Below are 7,256 nucleotides of genomic sequence, written 5' to 3' on the forward strand. Positions count from 1 at the left end.
GGCAAGAAAAAAGAGGCCAAGACTATAAAGATGATTTAAGGAAGATATGGGACACTATTAAGGCTCCAAATATTTGTCTGATAGGCGTAAGTGAAGAAAATCAAGATGTTGAACAAGTATTTGAAGAAATGATGATGGAAAACTTCCCTAACCTGGTGAAGGAAATGGACTTAAAGCCCCAGTAAGCTCTGAGGATTCCAAAAATCAGGAATCCAAAGAGGCTCACACCAAGACACATCATAATCAAAATGCCAAAGGTTAAATACAAAGAAAAAATTTTAAAAGTAGCAAGAGAAAAACAAATAATTACATATAGGGGAACACCCATATGACTGCCAGCTGATTTCTCAAGAGAGACTATGCAGGACAGAAGGGCTTGGCAAAAAATTTCAAAAGAATGAAGACCCAGGATATACCACCAAGAATAATTTATCCAGCAAAGCTATCATTTAGAATCGAAGGACAGATAAAGAGCTTCACAGACAAAAATAAATTAAAGGAATTTATCACCACCAAGCCAGAATTACAGGAAATGTTGGAAGGACTTCTTCAAGAAGAAAAAACATGTATCGAAAACAGGAATAAAGAATGTTAACAACTACATTCCTATCAATAAGTACCTTAAATGGAAAAGAATTAAGTGCTCCAACCAAGGGATGGAGTAGCTAAAAGGATAAGAAAACATATGAAAAGGAAGGATATGGAAAAAGATATTGCTGCGATGAACTTAGAAGGTATTTAATTCAGACAGAGAAAGATAAACACTATATGATTTCACTTATATGCAGAATTTAAGGAATAAAAAGAACAAACTAATCAAAAACAGACAAATATAGTGGACAATTTGGTGACAGACAGAGGGGAGGGGGTTTAGGGGCTGGGAAAATGGGGTGAAGGGTTAAAGAAGTACAAATTAGCAGCTGACAGATGGTCACAGGATGGTAAACACGGCATAAGGAATGCAATTAGCATTAATACATTGGCTAGATGGAGGGTCAGGAGAGGGAGGAAGCAATTGGGGGGATCGTTTTACTAACTATATAAATGTCTAACCAATGTATTGTATACTTGAAACTAATTAAAATTAAAGAAAAAAACTGTAAAAGTTAATTCACATATAATAACCTATTTTTTTTATTTAAAAAACTTGAAAAAGTGGGAAATGTGTATTCCTGTTATAGAAATTTGACTTTAAAGGATCTCTCCCTTGTGTATTCCTCATGCATTGTTAAAATCTTCAAAAATACACTTGAAACTAGCAAAAAAGAAAAAATAGGGTACTATTTAAATAATTGCATTTTGAAGAATTAAATTCCATTACAAATTTATTTTATAATTCCTTATAAAGCAAGCAAATATGGATTAGTGTACACACAAACACATTCTTTATAACAATAATTTGAAAAGTCTTTTAATAAATAAATTGAAAATGTTAAAAAAAGGAACAAAGGGGAGGAATCAGTTTATAAAATTCCAAGGCATATAACGATAATAATCCGAATTATGTGATATTGGCAGAGAGAAAGTTATATAGGTCAACGGAACTCATGTAGAATAGACACACAAATACGACCAACCAATTTTTGACAAAGATGCAAAAGAAATTCAATAGACTAAAGATAGACTTTTCAACAATGGGGCTGTAGCAACTAAATATCCATTGGGAAAAACATTCAACCTAAGTCTAAATGTATACGAAAATGAACTCAAAAAGGATCGCAGACTTAAATGTATAATGCAAAACTACAAAACCTTCAGAAAAAATACAGAAAAAATCTTCAAGATCTAGAGCAAGGCAAAGAAATTTTAGACTTAACACCAAAAGCCAATTCATGAAAAGAAAAATTGATAAATTAGGCTTCATAAAAATTTAAAACTTGTCTATGGCCATGCCACCCTGAACGTACCCAATCTCATCTGATTTCGGAAGCTAAGCAGGGTCGGGCGTTGTTAGTACTTGGATGGGAGACCACCTGGGAATACCAGGTGCTGTAGGCGTTAAAAAAAAAAAAATTAAAATCTTTGCTCTGTGGAAGACCCTGTTAAGGGGATAAAAAGACGAGCTACAGACTGGGAAGAGATATTTGCATACCACATATCTGACAAAGAACTAGTATCTAAGAAATACAAAGATCTCTCAAAACTCAGCAGTAAAAAACAATTCAGCTAAGTCATAGGCAAAACATATGAAGAGCATTTTACCAAATAGATATATAGATAGCAAATAAGCACATGAATAGTTTGACATCATTAGCCATTAAGAAACATAAATTAAAACCACAATAAAATATTACTACAAGCCTATCAGAATGGCTAAAATAAACAATAGTGAATACAGCTTGTAAATGCTTGTAAGGATAATGAGAAACTGGATCCCACATACATTCCTGGTGGAAATTTAAATGGTACAGTCACCCCTAGAAAATAGTTTTGCAATTTCTTAAAAAACTATGGACATCTCATATGACCCAAAAATTGCACTTATTTATCGTAGAAAAAGGAAAACCTATGCTCACATAAAAAGCTATATTAAAATGTTTATAACAGCTTTACACTCAAAAAGTAGAAAAAACCCAGATTTCCTTCAATAGGCAAATGGATAAACAAACATATGTTCTATTTACATAACAGTCTTGAAATGACAAGATCACACAAATGAAATACAGAATAGTGGTGGCCCACGGTTAAGAAGGGAGTAGAGACAGAGGGAAAAGGGCATAACTATAAAAGGACCATATGAGGGAAACTAGTGTTGATGGAATCGTTGTGCATCTTGATTGTATCAATGTCAATAGCCTAGATACGATTTTGTACTACAGTTTTATAAGATGTTACCATTGGGGAATACTGAATAAAGGGCATATGGGATCTCTGTGCATTGTTTCTTAAACTGCATGTGAGCCTACAATTACCTCCAAGTGAAAAATTTAACTTAAAAAGTGTTAATAAAGGTGTTTGATTAAGTATTAAGTAAAATGTAGTGAAAGCGACTGGACCTTGATTAACTGAAGAAGTAATTAGGGTTGTTCACACTGAAGTTTAGTCTTCTCCCTGAGATAAAGCCAATGCTATCAGAAGAGAGAGAGAATATCTAAGTGCCTCTGTTTTATATATGGAAAGAAGCTTTTAATTGACAGAAATTCTTTAATCCCCAAAACATCATTAGGCTTTGTAATTCTATGTATGCATTGAATGCAAATTCACTTCAAGTTAAAAGGAATTCAGAGTCAAAGCTCAAAATGCTCTTAAATGACAGCATTTCATAATATCAGCAACCACAACTAAAGATCAATTACCTTGGCCTGCTGAGATTTCAGGACTCCTCATGTTGTACCTATTATTTTGAGCATGAAGTGTGCATGCCTGTGTCCATACTGACAAAGTGAATCCTTCGTTGGCATTTATCAAAAACATCTAATATATACATTGCGTGTGCAAATTCTTAACCCTATGATTGTTTTGGGGTGCTATCGCCACATATAATAATCTGAAATTGCATATTTCCGTTCCTGTCATTAATACTTTTTTCAGCTTCATATACTCCCTTTGATATTTTTCTTTAACCGTATTCTTGGAGTGGCTAACAAACTACTCAAAGAATGCTCACTATTGTCAGATAAGTTGCATTTCGTGGGTTTGCTCAACTGAACTATTCCGGCATCTGATTCTTTCTCACGGACTGGAAGAGCAAAAACCCATTCATGGTTAATCCAGTTATGCCCACATGATGTTATAAATTGTGGTATTTAGCTCTTTCTAAATTTAAAATGCCATCTCTCTCTCCAGTTATAAGGCTAAATTTTATCCAGGAGGCTAACTGCAACCTAAACATTGGCTTTGTGTGTGTGGCCGGCGATGGGGAAGGAGGAAGAGTGTTGTCTTTGTCTTTGCAAAGTGCTGTGTTTAAGAGCGTGAGCTTTGGAGCCCGACTGGGTGGGTTGGAATCCTAGCTCCACCATTCATTTGCCCAGTGACTTAGGGCAACTATTTTAATCGCTCTGTGTCCCAGTTTCCTCATCTTTAAAATGAGATCAATTATAGTACCTACTTCCTAGGAGTCTGGCAAAGATTAAATATTTGTAAAGCTCTTAAAACAGCACCTGGCACAATGTAAGCACTCTATATGTACATATTTTTTTCATCCCTGAGCTGTTGTAAACCACCTACTTCTAGCCTGACTTTGTCTCCAGTTAGAAAAAGGGAGACAATAGTGGGGCAGCATGTGAGGGTTTTGGGGGACATTATGGGGAAACTGCATTAGTATTGGCAGTAACTGACATATTGTTTTGTGAATATGAAAACATTTGAGTGGGGAAATCTGAAGTTCTCAGAAAATCCCATTTACCAGAAAAATTGTGTTAATTACATCCTTGTTTTTCCCTTTTCTTCCAGAAAACCTTCTTATCTTATCTGATAAATTCCATTTATCAGAGAAATTACATTAATTACATCCTATTTTCCCCTCCCAAATACTGTCAAGGGAGGCAGGTTTTCTGTAATTAAAGAAAACCTGCCTCCCTTGACAGTATTTTGATCAACTTTTCCATGAAAAGGCCATACCTTGCTCTCTAAAATCTAAGCTTCTTCCCTTTTTGACTTTATACCCCTCGTAATATCAGAGAAGGGCGAAAAAGAGGAAGATCACAGAACACGTTTCAGTATAGGTCTTTCCATGGCTCACCTAAGACCTCTCACGGAAAGACAGCAGAGAGGTTTTTCCTCCACCTCCCCTCCTTCTTCACCAACATTAAATCGCTGTTCACTGCCTGCCCTCTACGTGCAGCCTTCAAGGAGACAAGCTGGTTGTCAAAGAAGCATTGCATTTTAATTTACGAAATATTTTAAAATTTAAATTCACAATACAATTTACTTTTCTAAGTATATATGGTACTTTTCTCATAGTAGCGGTATTTTTCCACAACCCAAGAATTATTTTTTTCCCTTCTAAATATTGAGACAAATATATATATACATATATATATACATACATATATATGTGTATAAATTTATATACATATATATAATAGAGGGGAAAAGCTTAATAATAAATGCAACTGGCTCATAATTTCTTAAATATTATTTAACAGACAAGCTTTGCTTTGCAATAATAATACACCACAGAAGTTTTTTATTTTTTCAGTTATGGCACACAGTAATAGAGAATGTATACAGAATTCACTAAGTGATGGCGTTTCATAGTTATTTGCTTGTAGAATCCAGGAGCTCCTTTTATTACAAAAAAGACTGAACAATGGTTAATAGGAAGAGACAATAATAGCAAGCCATTAACTTGAGTTTATTTACTTTTTTTAACTCTTATTTTTAAGACAACTGACTTAAGTGAAGTTCTTTTATCTCATGCAGCTATTGATGGTCATTTGTAAATTAAGAGAAATTTTGGTTTCTATAAGTCTGTATTTTACCCCAGATCTCTTCAAAGGGAAAAACATTCCTTAAAGGAACGAACTGCTTTGGAAAAACAAGCATAATCAAAAGGATTGAAAAGGAGAGAAGGGAGCTGAATGAAGAACAGTCAATAAACGTTTGTTAAATGAAGATTGGAAAGAAGAGAGAGAAATCAAGAGTAGATCTTTAAATAATTAACTATCACCAAAGAAAACTCTAATTCAAGATAATGCGCTTCTATTTTTATTTAAAATAGTTTACTTACTTTAAAATAGTTTACTTACTTTAAAATATACATATGTAAAATATGATCCCCATATATATTTTAAATGTTTATATATTCATATACATTTATCTAATACATATATATTAGATAAATTTAATACTGAACCACAATATAAATCTACAGTATATTTTCTCTCTGTTCTCTAAAACTTGTAACATAATGGAACCAGCTATAAAGGAAGTCTTCCTAGTTTAATTTTTTGTAGATTTGAATAGTCCTACCAGTGGAAAAGAAATAAATGCAGCTTTGAAAATATCTCATGAAAGAACTTAATGTGAATTTGAAAACCTTCACTTTTTGTTGTTTCTGTTTGATACTAATGTTTTTGTCTGTAATCATATATATATAAGTGTGTGTGTATGTGAGCAAATGGCACTCGAGACTGTTTGGATATTAGTTAATAGATAAAATCCAATCATAGCATACAAGCCAGATTGAAAATGAGGTTTCATCATGGGACTGATGATGTGAAAACAAAAGCTACACCTCGTTACAGTGTACTGAATGAACAGTCCTAAGGTTTTAGTTTTATCATTATTATTCATCACGCAATGTTTGCAGTCTCCTGTGGGCGTGCTGGACTTACATGTGTAAATCCGATCGTGGTACTGGGATTTCCACCCACTCATTGTGGTAGAGATTAACACCACTGTGTTTCTACTTAACCGCTTTCTCATTTATTCAGTGGAAGTACAGCTTAATTCAAAATTTTTTTATACCGTGTTGCTTATTTAAGCCCCAGAGCTGTCCTTGCCTGGCTTCAAAGACTATACGAGGGCAATACTACATGGCCAACTTTCTCTCTTTCCTGACATGCAAAGTGAGGTTCACCTTAAGCCCTTAATACAACTGCTGACACCACGAAGATGGAAGAGTTCTCTACACACACACCTAAGCATGCTTCCAGGCACTTCTAAAGGTATAAGGAATGTTTGTGCTTTTGAACACAGGACCGCTCACACACATGCAATGGCACCAGAAGCCTTAGCTGGTCAAAACATGCCCCCATCAGTCTATCAGAGTATGTGCCAAACCCAGCATTAGTGTCACTTGCTCAGGACTTTCAGAAGATGCATGCATTTTATCTGGGTTAAAACATTCAGTTTACTTATAGAGATAATATATTGATTCAATGACACATTAACTAAGATTAGCTTGAATTATCAACTCAATATTACCTGTCATGCCCTAGACAGAGGAGGCATCTCCTTTCTTAGAATGGAGTGCAGAAGAGTAAAGCAGCCATGACAAGAGGAAAGGGACAAATTTGAATCTTAGGGCATTTCTTGAACTCCATGAGTCTCCTCAGCATTGAGTACAGAGCAGCAAAAAAGACTCTGCAATATGACTGCAGCGGAAGGAAAAGAACTTCCAGGCAAATTTTGCCCATTTCATGATTTTGCCAATGGTCAGAACTAACAGGCATCCTAACTTTTTAATCCACTAAAATATATACTTAGAGATAAATTTGCTGCTCCTGAAACCTTACAATTGATCCTCAAAGGGCTGCTAATGTTCCATCTGAGGATGAAAAGACAGAGCATTCTGCAAAATTATCTGCACA

At 34.7% G+C, this 7,256-nt stretch overlaps 1 protein-coding gene and 1 pseudogene across 1 annotated transcript in view; both read left to right on the forward strand.

The window, feature by feature from the left end:
* Positions 1-7,256, forward strand: part of XKR4 (XK related 4) — a 492,307-nt gene that overhangs the window by 411,319 nt on the left and 73,732 nt on the right. The gene's annotated exons all lie outside the window — the stretch shown is intronic.
* LOC111738986 lies at positions 1,880-1,998 on the forward strand (annotated as a pseudogene).

The sequence above is a fragment of the Pteropus vampyrus genome, unplaced genomic scaffold (genome assembly GCF_000151845.1).
Source record: "Pteropus vampyrus isolate Shadow unplaced genomic scaffold, Pvam_2.0 Scaffold45, whole genome shotgun sequence".
NCBI classification, from domain to species: Eukaryota; Metazoa; Chordata; class Mammalia; order Chiroptera; family Pteropodidae; genus Pteropus; species Pteropus vampyrus.